Source organism: Strigops habroptila, chromosome 1, assembly GCF_004027225.2.
Source record: "Strigops habroptila isolate Jane chromosome 1, bStrHab1.2.pri, whole genome shotgun sequence".
Lineage (NCBI taxonomy): Eukaryota > Metazoa > Chordata > Aves > Psittaciformes > Psittacidae > Strigops > Strigops habroptila.
This window is the reverse complement of record NC_044277.2, coordinates 46,854,359-46,869,053: the sequence shown is the minus strand read 5'-3', so window position 1 is coordinate 46,869,053 and position 14,695 is coordinate 46,854,359. Positions and strand designations below refer to the sequence as shown.

The 14,695-nt window shown below is 41.4% G+C and overlaps 1 long non-coding RNA gene across 1 annotated transcript in view; it reads right to left on the bottom strand.

Annotated features, from left to right (window-relative positions):
• LOC115605507 overlaps positions 1–10,281 on the bottom strand; it is an 81,190-nt gene extending 70,909 nt beyond the window's left edge. Inside the window, exon 1 of the long non-coding RNA XR_003990619.1 lies at positions 9,963–10,281. This is a non-coding gene — a long non-coding RNA (uncharacterized LOC115605507). The remainder of the gene's footprint in view (positions 1–9,962) is intronic.
• Between the last annotated feature and the right edge of the window lie 4,414 nt (positions 10,282–14,695).

Here is a 14,695-nt window from a genome sequence, read left to right as displayed (position 1 = left end):
GCACCTATTGAGTGATCAGAACACACTTTGTCAAAGGGAGATGATTGATTGCTTATGCTTAAACATTCACTTTGTTTTTTTCTGAAGATAAACAGCAAATCCCACTTACGCCTGGCTGCCATGTCCTGGTAATTCTGAACACACTCATTTTACATGTAATTTCACTCATCCTTTTTCTTGTCTTGAATTCAGGATAAAAATCTGTCTCGAATATATTCTGCTTTAATTAAACCCAATATAGTCAAGATTCAGAGCCATCTGTATTTCATACCATACTTCATAATGTCTCAATATCACAAACTCTAAGGAGTAACACTATACATTAATGGGAACATGTGTCATATCTACTTGCTCTTTATGACTTACGGGCTATCTATATTATCCCCATGTCTCCAAATCTCTGAAAACAAGTGTAAATAGTAATTCTTATTAACTGCAGAGACACCTGCACTGATATGGACAAATCTGGTCAACAGCAGGTTCCCCTGCTGTTTTACTAAGCCAGCAACATGCTCCTGTCTCTGGCAGATGCTCCTGTTTTGTATTACTTCTAAGCAGATACCAACTTTATGCACTTTTTGAAATTCCTTTCAGGAACCAGTGTCCTTCTGGCTACCAAGGGCCTTTTGCTGGAACAAAGCAATGAAGAGATCAGGGAGGTGCCAGGAGACTGAATTTTGGTCCTGAAAATTACTGGCAGCTTTTGTAATCTTCCCATATCCCTTCTGCTAGGGATTAGCAGCAGCAAGAAGAATAGGTTTACTGGGGATGTCTTGTAAAATAAACAAACATTACCAGTCTAAGCATCCACCCATTAAATACCAGTTGAATTACCAGTTTAAGCACCTAGGATTACTAAATACCTTTCTTGAGCACACTAATAGGTAATACTTCTCTTCTTGAAACCTGTGAGTATTTGTATGAAGCAAGAACAGTGTTAGGGAAGAAGCAACATAGCATCAACCTGGGAAAATATAGCAATAAACAAACCCATATGGATGATACATGGAACAGTCTCCACAGTGGTTTTTGACTGTTCCTGCAGCTCATGGAAACACAAGGGCTGAAGGGACCCCTTGGGTCATTTAGCACAAAGCTGGGTGACGGCAGGCAAGGGCTTTACATAATCCTTTTCTTAAAATGAGGAAGTAAAATTTTCCAGGCTTCTACCCCCTTTTTTTTTTCTACCAGGCATTTATCCCCAAAGTATACTGCTGGTTGTTTGCCCACACAAGCCCTGAGCAGAGTGATGCCCCTTGCAGAGTGCTGCTGGGCAGGCATCTGAGGTAGCGCAGCTCTCCACAAGGTACCACTCCTTCTGACTTAGCACGTCCTTCCTGGGACCCTAGTCCTTTGCAAAGCCTTGTGGTTATAGAAAAGGAACAAATATGAGGGGCCAGCATCTTATAAGGGCAAGTCCTGAAAAATTTACTGGCTTCCACTGCAATGGACCATTTTCCCTCTTGTTACACTTCTTGGAAGGAGAGGCAACTGGTTTTATGAGTATTTTTAAACCTTTTCTTCACAGAGATGCTGAAGGGGACAGTCAAGAGCTGCACACCACTACTGAAATACCTGAGTGGCTTCATGCACCCAGCACAGCTCTGCATGCGTGGCCCAGCTGGGGACCATGGGCCCTTTGGCACAGACTCCCACAACTGGGGTTTCTGCCTCAAAACCACCAGGATTAAGTTGCAGCATGGTATTTCCAAGTAAATGTAGCAGATTAAGGGAATGCATAGCTTGTGGAGCTATGTAGAGCTTTCCTTTTTTCAGAAGCAAGAATAGAGGCAATATAGACTTTATATATGGAGTAGCTACTTCTGTGTCTGAAATAGAAATACAGATGTCTCATGTACTAAACCAGAGCCTTCAAGAGACATGCCAGGACAGCAAATTAAGAGTGCACAGAAAAATGAATACAAGCAGTGAAATTAAAAGGCAACATTTTTAGAATTGTTAATTGTATGGTAATTGGAAGTCAAAGCAAGGTCTATTTAAAAATCCAGGTTGTCTACTAGGAGGCCACAGGCCAACAGCACGTCAACAAGAATTAGAAAAAGAGGCCAGATTTTAACTGTAAATGGGATACTAATCAGCAACAGCTCAGTTTCCCAAGTGTCAGCCAGAGATGGTTGCTTGACATTTTACATTTTACTCTTCGCTTTTACAAAAGCTCACCAATGGCCTTTGAATGGGAAGGTTCCTAATAACTGGTACCTACTACATATTTAATTAGATAGCAGAAGTATCCATTTGAGTAAATGTCCAAAGCCTTGCCTACATACTAATTCTGCAACTAGGGGTACAAATACATCCACAAACGTCTACAGCAAACACTTGTGCAGTGTCAGAGGAGTCAGCACTGCTTGTGACTGTTACTATTCAGTTCTCCTGCACCTCAGCTTTGCTGAAGCACAGGTCAAAGTACTGTCTTTGTAGGATTTCTTGGGAAACATTGCAGAGTTAAACGCCAGGGCTAATGTGTGTAATTCTCTGAGAGGCAGATATTAACAGTTCCCAGATACCTTTCTTGCCTACATAGGGATTGTACAGCACATTATGCTGGGGTCACATATAGGGGTTTTCACTCATTCCTTGGGATGGCAATCAGGGCACACCAAGAACGTCTCCCTAGAGACTTAGCCCAAAGTAGCTAGTACACTCTCAGTGTATCTCATTTCTGGCTGAGAAATTTAGCTCAGAGACTTTTCAACCAAGTGAATATTGTCTGCAGATGGAAGTAATTTCACAAGGTAAGCTCCCCACTGGAGCTGAGATGAATTTGTCTTGTCCCACCACCACAGTTTAGTGCACAAGTAACTCTATCTCCTGGAACAGGTAGGATGGTGTCAGGTATTTCTTTTTGGTGTACAGTGATGACAGAAACATGATTTGTAGGAACCTCATCGTTTTTAAGTAGTTTTCTGCTATTTTGTTCCTTAGAAATGGGAGGAAACCTGCCCATTGCTGAATGCCAGGTAGACAATTAATGCAATAATTTCTTCTTCATTGCTGCTTCTCAAGACTCCAGCTCTCTACAGCAACCTCAGTCATCATGACTGAATCAAAACCAAAACTGTGTGCCCATTAAGTCTGGGCATTCAGGGCATCTGTCCTCTCAGGTACTCTGGCCACCATCAGCTTGCATTTTAGAGTCAATACAGATAACAATAACCCATTACAGTGCCATTTGTAGCCATAATGTACATCTCCCAAAGGCCCCAAGCTGGAGTGATATATCTCTGCTAAGGATTTAGCCACAAAATATTTAAATAGCTACAGAATTTTTTCTAAGATGACCTTACAGGTTCTCTCTTGTATAGCCTGGTCAAAGCACTTGGGAAGGGTTTATCAGGAATCATTCATTCATTTCAACTCCAATTGGCTATGTAAATCCATCTGGCTATGTATGTACCATTATCTTGTACCCATCACTGTGGTATCCAAGTGCCCTTTTCATGTCCCTGTTTATATTCATTATTCACGAACCTCTCTGCAAGCAGGATTTTGTTCCCTGTGAAGGTTTGGAGAACACTGATCTTCATACAAATGGCCACATTCATATGTTAACATGGGTGTCTGTGCACAGCAAAATATTCATTCCCAGGCCTATCTGGTTTGTATCATTCATTATTCTTCCATTCTATATGTTTCTCTTTACCCAGTCAAGACACTTCAGTGACCGCTGGCTTGCTCAGCACCACAAACAGTAGAAGTGAACAACTCATGAAGATCAGCCCCCAAAGCACAAACACTCTCATAACAACACCTAACACAGCTAAGCCCTGGTCCCTCATAGTTGTTTCCAAATACCACCCTAGTGCAGCCACAGCAGAAATCTGGATTGTCTCACCAACAAGCAGAAAACAGAGAAGAAGCCATGCTTCCCAAGCAAGTGATTCAAAATACCAGAGGGAACTGATTTGCACCATTTTCCTCCTAGCCAGTGCCTGAAACACTTCTACTTTGCCATGCTATGTCCATCTTCATCCAGGGATGCACAAAGAAGTGGATATGTGTTCAAAGAATGAGGTGCCATTTTCAGAATGCAAGGACTGAAGAATTTTCATAATAGACGGACTGAAGCAAAGGCTTCAGTGAGGCACTAAAATAGAAGATTGCATCTGCACCAGTGCAGACTACCCTGCATCTCTAAAATCACATTAATGGGATCTGCTCTGCCATCAAAGCAGCAGCACATAAAGCGTCTGTTTAGGAATGCAAATACTGGCTTTGAACTCTAATTTTTTGCTCCCAGTTTGAAATCTTGTCCAAAGTAAAAGCCTAGAAATCAACTGCAAGGTCAAGACGTAAAATCTAGCAAGTAAATAATACAAAATCCTGAACTAAACACCAAGGAATGCAGGAGTACCAGTGTAAAAATAGCAGTAAAGAACATTTAAGTAGCTCACACGAATGGTTAAGTCTTAAGTCCAAGATAAGTCTGTTGGCATCCTCTTCAGTCCGTGCCATTGCAAACAATTAGATGCAATGAAAGTTTACAGTCACATTTGTCACAAGTGCAATAGCAGCCTGAGTCACACAGGGAACATGATGCATCTAAATACAGAATGAAACTGTTTATCACTACGATAGCCTGCATAAAATCAGATCAAAGAGCAGGAAAAACAAAAGGCAGTAACAGACAGCTGAGAATTGGTTTGGGCACCTATCTTCATTGTATATAAACTTACCTGTTTGTTCACCTGTCTTCATTGTATATAAACTTACCACCACCTGTTTTTTGGTAGTAAGCAAAATCCATGAATTAGTTTCAAAGGTGACCTTCACAATTACTTAGCAGGAGGAGATGTTGTGGAAAAGCTTAAATCTAAAAGAGTTATTATCTTTCCTGTGTGGGGACGTTGCATGGCTTCCACAGTCATCCAAAGTGGCAAACATCTCCCAGAATGCTCTGGGAGAGCTGACACACTGAACTAATCTTTAATTTATTGACATGGTAGTTCACTGAGAGATGTAGTATATCAATAAATGGCTTTAGTTAAGAAGCTAAGGTCTAAGAAGCAGTGGCAGGAGCTTGCAAAAGTACATCAAAGCTTACAGAAAATAAAATCAAGAGCTTGTGGGAGAAAATTGATGTCTAGGAAGGACAGAAAGAACAAACAAACATCACAAACTTTTAAGTAGGAGTTTTGTAGAAGAGAGTGTTGTTGGCCATCTTAAACACTTGGACATTTTGCAGGTTTCTACATCTTTCTCAGTTGTCCAGCAGTTTATAAAAAGATAATTGTGGAACAAATAGCAGCAGTCACTACTAAAGAAAAACAATTGCCCTAGGGTGAAGTAGGAAATCACTGTCCTACTTAATGCAATGTGGTCTGGTAACTGATAGCAGTTTTGAGATGGTATACCCCAAATCACTTAAACTGCTATGGCAGTTGGTAGTGCTAGAGGCTTGATTGGCTTGGTGGTAAGCTCAGCAGACAGGGCAAGGAGTAAAAGCAAGTATGCATTCACTCAACACAGGAAACAGTATTTGTGGCCTTTTTTTTATTCCTAACTTGTTTGTTGTTTTTTTTTTTTTTAAACCAATTGAAAATATAAGAAAACAAGTATATCCACAACAGCTGCAGAAGGGGAATACATCAATGTCCTCCAAAAGTTCTCCCGGTTTCTCGTCCTTCCCTTGAGCTCTTCCCCTGACTTGGCCCTTTCCCCACAGCCTGTGCCATCTGGAGGATGCTCAGTGGGCTCTTCTGACCTCCCTGCAGCTCTGGCTCTCTACCTTCAGCTCCCTTTCTTTTCTTCAAAGGAATTAACACAAATGTCTGCTAAGGAAGTGAGATGTATCTCTGCTAACAGCTGCTCCTTAAAAACTGGCAGAATTGGTAAATCCTGAGAAGATTGCTCACCCAGGGGTTACACCCCTGGAATGCACCCTGGCCTCTCTGATGGGCTCTTGAACTCAAGTGGAGCTGCTGGACAGTCCTTTACTACATTCATTTTCTATGCCAGCCACATCTTCACAGATGCAAATCACTTTATGCCCCGATGCGTTGTTTTACATTAAAAAACGCAACTGCACTCATTTATTGCAGACTTCACCTGCGCACAGCCCGTATTCATATTGCAAATTCATTTAACACATAGCTCTTAATGTCCCAGGCATCCTCTAGCATTTTAGGCAGGACATCCAGGTCAGACCTGGGATGTTTGGCCAGGCAAGAGGGTTTCTGGCTATGGAGGTCTTTGCTGTCTCAGACTTTCAGACACCTTGCAGTATCACTACTCCAGCTGTCTCTTTAAATCTATCCAGTGGTTACAAATGTCTACAATGTCTTTGCAGTTTCAAAGCTTCCTCTTGAATTTCATACTCGGGCAAAGCTGCCAGTGAAAACAATGAGCCGTTTACCCGAGTAATGAGCATAAAATTGGAGCCGAGGTCAGTAAAAACGATTGCAGGAGAAAGGCTGTGATAAGTGAGCCTGTACAGCACTCCTGTTAGCTCCCTGTCAAAAGACTAAACATTTCGTTCTATAGATCTTTTTATAACCCCCCCAGCTTACAATTTTCTCTATAAAACAACCACAGATTTAACTTGGCATTTAAAGAACAGAAGGAAAGAAGGAAAAACCCTATACCTGATCTGCATCTGAAAGGTAAAGAGGGAATTATATATAAAACAGAGCAAATCAGAACTTTTTATTTCATTTCTTACTAGGGCTCTAATCCTACGTCGGAGCATTTCATAGAATCTCATATTTTGCTGGGTTTTTCCTGATATGTTTTTAATCCTTGACTTTGCTGGTAGTCTATTGCTGCTTCTGTCCCTTGCTGCCCACCTCTGACTTACTGTCAGTATTTCTGGCTGACTCTATTCACAGATCTCCCTTGCTAAGCTCGACGTCTGTGCTGAGATTTCTCCTTACAGCCACAAAGCCAAAAGCTGTAATATAACCTAGAAGCCAAGTAAAGTCAGCTACAAGAGACTGAACGGGAGAGGGGGAAAAGCACTGATTGTGCATACTGAGCTCTTACTATGTATTTGTAGTGGGAGCCAGCAACAGGCAGAGTAAAGTTCAACCTGAAAACAGGAGGTAACAGCGTGGGGTTTTAATCTACACATTTATCTTTTTTTATGATGCAAAATCTGTTGTCCATATAAGCCATTATTAAGGTAGGCTGGGCAAAAGGTTCTTGCTTTTTGTTCTAAAGATTAAACCATGTCTGTCTTGACTTTTCAGGAGTGTTTGTAGCTGACTGCAGAGCTAATATTACTGTCAAAAGCATGACCTGAAGCTAAACCTGAAAAAATTAGGGTAATGTACTTCTAGTTAGAGGATTTAAAACTATTTGTTATTTTTTTCATAGTATCTCTTTACCATGCCCAAAATTGATTAGGAGAAAAGATCTCTGTTGTTCAGCATCGAAATTAAAGGCTGATGAATCTGGTTTTTCTGAAGCGTTCTCCTTTAGTCAGCCAAGGTGATCTCCAGCAAAAATGAGGAAGATATTTATTCTTGTCCTTATGAATCAAGTGGAATGTAAGAAGTGTGTGAAAAATTATTCATATTTATAATTTCAATATGCCTATACTTTCTACAACCCCTTTTTTCCCGTATTCCATGGCACATTCTAGGATGCCACTTGCAGCACTTTTAGGAGAGGGCGCATAAAAATTAGTCAGACCACTTCTGTAAAAACGTATAGAGGCAAATAACACACTCTTCCCCTCATTTTAATAGTATTAATAAAGATAATAGCTAATAAAAATAATAATAATAATTATTATTATTATTACTGTTATTTGGAACAAGTCTCCAGCAGAAACACCCAGTGTAAAAAACAGAGGATGCCATATTCACTTTAAGGATTTTTGAAAGAAGTCTGCTGCAAGTTGGCAGAAATTTGACTTATGGTCTTTTAAAAAATGCACTTTTTATCAGTGATAATGTTTTCCCAGAAGCTGAACGGGCAGCAAATTTATGTACAGCTAACCTAGCTGTGCAATAAAAGTCCGTGCTCGAAAGGTGTATATTAAATAGGGCAGGGATCCAAATGACATACAAAAAAGGCCTGTGTCAAAGAAGGTGGCACAAGCTTTCCCACCAGTTCACTGCTTTGCTTTCAGTGCAGTTTCAGGAGGAAGCGAGGTTTCCACAATCAGGCTGTCAGTCAGTCTTCCCCCAATAATTCTCCAACCCATTAGTGACTTTCAGACAAATTTGAAAAGAGCAATAGAGGTCTCGAAGATATTAAGTTCCTACAAGTTTCGTTAAAATGAACAGCTGGATAGAGGAGAAAAACCCTGATTAGTGCCTCGGCAGAGGGGAAGAGAGGCAGACTGCCTGTGCTAGCTCTGCTGCCTGTCCCCAGCCTCCTGCTCGGGCACCTCGGTCCAGCCTCAGCCCTGGCTCTGGGGATCAGGCTCCCCCCAGGTCTGCCTCCTGGCTGGTGAGCAGCAATGCAGGGCAGCAAGCAGAGATATCTGCAAAGTGGTAGGAAGGCAGGCTTCACTCGCCACACTGCCCATGGAGCTCCTTGTTTTCCTCCTCAATTCAGCTGCTCATAAAAGTTTCTGAAACCACAGGGTTAGCTCTTCTTCCTTGGAAGAGGAGAGGGGATACAAAGGCTGGTCCACTTCCCTTTGGAAACACCCGTGTGAAGCTTGTCTTTTTTCTTCTAGTCTTGTTCAGCTCAATTCATCCATTGAATCTCAGCTTCATTATGGAACAGCTTTGGTCAAATGGAGATAGCATTATTCAGTGAATAAAGTGGATTCAACCAAAAAATCTCCCTCAGCTCTTCTTGTGGTTCTCAATATTCAATTGGAAGTCTATAAAACAAAGTTTTTCCCCTTGTCTTTTCAAAGCAACCAGGAAAAACAGCCCAGATGTCCAAAAGAGACATGCAGGAGGGAGCTAGGGAGATTCTATTCAAGAGTTCATTAATAATTGATATATAAGTACATTTTCTTGTGGAAGCAGATTACTCTTAAATTCCTTCCAGGAGGAGCACAGTTCTGAAGAATGTCAAGACATTTAGGTATCTTCATTAAAAAGTGCGAAGGGCAGTATGTAAGTTCTTCACCATAGTGGGTTTTATGAAGAAGTGAAAGGGAATTGAAACTGTTTTTCAGAAGACAGCTGTTCAATATGTCTTATGCTAACAGTTTGCTCTTCCAGAGGAAGTCTTTGGAGAGAAGAGTGGAGGCAAAAAGACCAACAGCAGAGGTACCAGCAGCAACAAGCTCCTCACATCTAGCTGACAGTTTTGACAAAGCAGAAGACCGACTGGGGTTAGATGTCATCAGCTATTTATGGGGATTTGTGTATTTATTTATTTCATTTTTGCATTTTGAGTGGGGACGACTGTGCTGCTTCTCTGTTGACTGCAGGATGCACTTTTTAAAACGTCTAGGCAAATTTTAATACCCATAACCCAAGCTAACAATTAATAGGAGCTGCATGCATAAATTCTTACCCTCATTCCCCATTCAGATTTTGCTCCCTTCCCACAAGAAATGTGGTTGCTGAGAGGTAAGTATTTTCTTCTCAGGGAAGAGAAAAGAAATTGCCTGACCTCCCAGTTGACTGGCATTGCCTGACCTCTCATTGACCTTGCTGCAATTGCATACCCACTGCTTAGAAAAACAAAGCCACCTTTCAAATAGGCCCACTTTAAACACTGTGCTTGGGAAGATGATGGGCAAGGGAAGCACTACCTCTTCAGTTTTAACATTTTAATAATTCGACAAAACACATAGAGAGGAGAGACCAAGTTCTGGAAATGACGTGGGCTAAGTTTTCTCTCCATTGCCAACATCATTCCTATTCTTCCATGAATTTCTCATCCTGCTATTCCAAAAGTGAGATCAAACCCAAGGAAAGAGGAGACCTCCTTAGCTGTTGTCCATTGGCCATTTTCATAAAGTACAGAGGAAATTCTTAAGATAAGTACTTACAATTTTTCATAATGAAGTTTGAAAAATCAGATACCTGTAGGAAACGCCTGGGCAGGTGGGTCATAGGGACCAAGCTCTTCAGGCAGCGAAAGACGAATTCTTTTGTTCACCGGATCTCTGTCAGGATGAGTTTAGTTCTCTGGATCTTGATGCTTCTTTTTCTCTCTTTCATTAGTATCAGACCAGCGCTCCCCAGTTGTCTATTTTTAAACACCTTTTCTAGAGAAGGCAATATGAGACAATACAGCCTCACAGTACCTCTGACACGTTCCCCCACCTTCTCCATTCCCAGCCCCCTGGGTCCTCTTTCAGGTAGCCAGGGACCAAGTGAGACAAATGCGTGGGGTGTGCAGATGCCCAGGAAATAGTTTCTATAGCAACAGCAACTACACTAAAGCATTGTGAAATTTCTTCCTACTCGTCAGGCTTTAAGGTTTCAAATATCACAGAGACCCTGAACAAGCAAATGCTATTTCCTTTACAGTGATCTCTGCCCTGCTGTCATCAAAACCAGTTTTGTGTTGAGGAGAATTCTGCTTGGGACATTTAAGAGAAGACATGGCACAACAGCAATAAATAAGCAGCTGAGAACAGTGCTCCCCAGCTAGGTAAAGGATGGGCTAGGAAGACCTGGTAGTATATGCCACTTTTAGGATCTCTGGTCCACCTATATTTTGCTTTATAAAACCTCATGTGCAAGTGCCTCCTACTGTAGCCTAAGTCTTTGAAGGTGAGAGAGTTTGTGTAACTTAATATCTTATATTTCATTACCACTGGTTCTTATTTAAATGCACCCTTATTAAGTCTGCTTAGTAGCTATGCTACCTGTGACAGACTAATAAACACAAAACAATACAAAAATGGGTATTTTATGTGGTATCTTCCTTCTTCAAAATCTTGCAGATGTTTGGGTCCCAGTGATATTTCTTAGAGGATCGAGTTTGCAACTACTATAATTAAGCAATACGGTACCATTAAGTCACTTGAGAGGAAATTAGGAACTAAACTAGCGCTGTGTGCCGAGGAAGCCAAAATTGTGAGCTGAGATCTTAATTCAGTACAGGAAAGTCTGCCTTTTTCTAGTTTACTTTAGAAGAGGTGTTATTCCTATTATACACCATCAGAAGATGTAAAAAGCAAATAAATCTGTATTCAGTGTTTATTTTACATGTAAAGTGGGATCTTAAATCGTGGGAAAAATATGTTTTTGTCAACAAAACAGTGCTTTCTGTTTTGGTAGTACTGTATCAGTTTTTAACGGGCAGGAGAAATGTGCCGATTTGGAGGCTTTCCAGGGGTTTGGCAGTATTCCACTGCCTCAGTGCTGAGTAAAAAAGATGTTATTCCTTCTTGTTACAGTAAGAACTGAGTAAAGGTAATGTCACTTCTCTCAGCCGTCCTGGCAGAACTCCATCTACAGAGAGGCAGTTAGACCAAAACAACCACAGTGTGAGATGAAGAAATGCTACGTGGTAGGATATGAAGTCCCAGTAACCTGTGTGGGACAGTGATACTAACACTACTCATACACATCGACTTCTGCAACAAATAGCCCAGTAGGTCAGGAGTCTCATTTCTAATGGAGGAGACAACTGTCTCCCAGACATCTCCAAAGGATTAGAGCTTGGATAATCCACTATCACAAGAGCCTTGCACTAGACAACCTGCTGGCTCATATGGAGATTTGCAAAGCAGAGGCAAGTTTTCCTGTTTGCTTTCTTCAATGTTAATTTTAAGACAGGCAAGGTGGCCCATCTTCCTGCAGCTCTGTTTGGGCACTCACGTCTGCTTCCTACCAGCAGATCTGCATCTCTGCTAGATGACCATGCTCGGTTTTCTGCTATCTGCATCCCCTTGTTTTGGATTTGACAGCCTCCAGACAATTTCCCCACTAGTTCCTGAAGCTGTGACTGTCCCCCAAAGAACCACAGCATTTGCTTGACTCCAAGAAGTCTTTGTAAACCCTGAACTTGTCAAAAAGTATTGTCCTTCCTCTCCCCTTTCCAGACGATGTGCTTTTACTCAGCTACATATAGAAAGACCAGTAAGATATTGATGTACATTTTCAATTTAGTTCTTGGACTGATCTTTCTGCCCCTAAATTGCCACTTCAACAAATTGCTCCTCTCACTGGTCTTGACATACGTCTCTCCTGATCTTGCACTGGGCTAGCATTTGGCAGCTTTCATAAGTGCAGTCATCTGTTTTTCCTCTGGTTTCCAGGCCCATGGACACTCTTGATCCCTCTCTACTTATCTACCTTCACTGGATAGGATTTACATAAAGGGAAGCTCTCTGCGTACAAGTAATTCCACTGTAATCTAAGTGATCCCAAAGCCTTGCTGCACTCTTACAGGACCACTCACGAATGTGCCAAAAGAAGCCATCAAGGTCCACACCACTCCCACGTTCAGATTTCAAGCCTGGTCTTTCTGGAGTGAGCTATTAACTGCATTGCAGCAGCAACTTCAGCCAGCACAAACATCATCCTATTGTGTACACTGCTATGCAAAAAAGTAAAATAAGAGAGTTCTATTCTGCAGGGTCTGGAAAAGAAGCTTTGTGCAATGGGTGAACCTACAAACATTTAGAGTAACCAGGTAAAGTTTACTCTGCCCTCTTTTCCCTCAGTGGGGAGTGGCACTGCCATTTTGATGTGCTACACTGGTATAACAACATGTTCAGTTCTCCAGAAGGAAACAAGTCTTTGTGGGCTATATATAGGGTATGGCAGGATACAAAATACCCCGTTATTTGGTGAAGTCAGATTAATCACACCAGTTATTGGAATGCCAGACACTGCTCAAAGAGTTTTGAAAGACGAGAATCGGCTTTGTCTCATACAAAGTCTCTGCGTAGCAGGGAAAAAAAAATCCTGTTTGTCAGCTGCTTCCTTGATTATGTTCAGTAAGAGTACACAGGGCTGGTTGTATTTTCACTTGGCAATTTCTGTGTTGCTATGACTTCACTAATCTCCAGTCCATAAATCATTTGAGTAAACAACACACCAACAAGCTCAAATCCAGAGGAAATTTCTCCAAGGCAAGTTTTTTTATTTCATCTTTCTGTTTTAAAGGGAGAACTCAGGAGATTCCTTCTGTATGGGATGTCACCATGAGACAAAAACTCCCGACATTCCTGAGGTTTTGCTTTAAAGCATATCATTAAGTGTAGGTATTAAAGTGAATAGAGAATAGCACAGTATGGTCAGCTGCATTTTTTTCTCTCTGAGTTCTGCTCCCTCTTGACCCTTACATGAGGATCCTTCTGTTGACTAGAGGGTCTCTGCTTCTCCTCCCACTTCAAAAACCTTCCTCCTAGCAACAGAGAAACTATCGATGTGTGGAGGCTTTCAAGGCAGCCCATAGCTGTGCTCCCTTGAATGTCAAAAGGTACAAATCAAATGTCATTTTACTTAATAATGTATTTCTTAGCTGTCTGTATCTCGTCTGAGCTGTTTAGTTGCACATCTATCCTTTGAGCTTTCTCTATAGCTGCAATCCAGCACAAATAACCCTGGGATGGGGAAATGTACATCAGCTTTATAACTAACTTAAAATATAATCCCACAGGGAAAAACACTTTAAAGGAATCAGAGGCAGAAAAACCAACATGCAGAGATGCACTTGCATGAACAGGTCGTCAGTTGGTCTAAGTCTCTGCTGCTTTGCATCTTGCGAGTAACACAGTGCATAATGAGTTCAAAACGAAGAAAACAAGAAAGACCCAGAAGGTAATATTCACACCATCGCCCACTTTGTGCAAACATTAATAGCCACATGATAGGAAAAGCGAAAACAAAAAGTGTGTACCCACAGTTTTGGTCATGAAGAAGGCTACATAAGGACATAACTCTGGGATACAATCAGAATTCAGAAAATCTCTTTGCAGACTGTGAATGAAGATTTTATGTGCCAGCCTTTGGAAACTTCTTGTGACAGATTAATGGCATCATGGACTGGCTAGGGATGGATGGCATGGATGCCTGTCAATCGTCTTCTGCTGGGTGAATTTTATAGTCCTTCTTTATAGTCAAAATTTTCTTAATAACTGACACACAATTGACATGTGAGTGACCTGTTGTGCAGGGGATCCATGCCTAGGTATGAGTTAGATATATGGTGTGATGACAGCAGGAAACTTGATACCTTTGGCAATTAGTTTGCCCGTCTGTATAAAGGTGTTATTATTTTTATTATAGTAATGAAGAAGCCTAAGGAGTTCTTGACACATATTACATTTCCTTTCTGCTGACAGAGATGAAATAACTTATTTCTAGAGTAGGTACTTTGTCCTTTACTTTTATTCTCAGTCCTTTCAGTAGAACAGTAACTTGGCATTATCATGATGTCAGGATCGGTGTTTTGTTTCTGATCACCAGCTTTCCCACTCCTCTTCCATTAAAGCATCTATCCTGAATTTTCCGTCATGTTATGATTTTTCCTAGCTGTTTGTTGACTCTTAGATGCCTCAGGAGACAGACACTGGGACAATATTTGAGTGGCTTTGTTTCCTCCTCATCTACATCTACCTACATCTGTGGTTCAATTTCCTTTGTTCTCTGGCTCTTGACTGTCTTCAGCATTGCTCCAGGCTCACCACTCACAGGAGCCATAGAGACTCCCTGGCCTGTCAGGGTTTGAGCGAGTTTGCTCAGACATATCCTTGGGAATCTCTTCACTCCAATAACAGTAGGAAATCCCCAGTACGGAGCAATTTAAAGGATGGTAAGAGGGTGGAGACCTGCATCACAGAAGTCTTGGCACA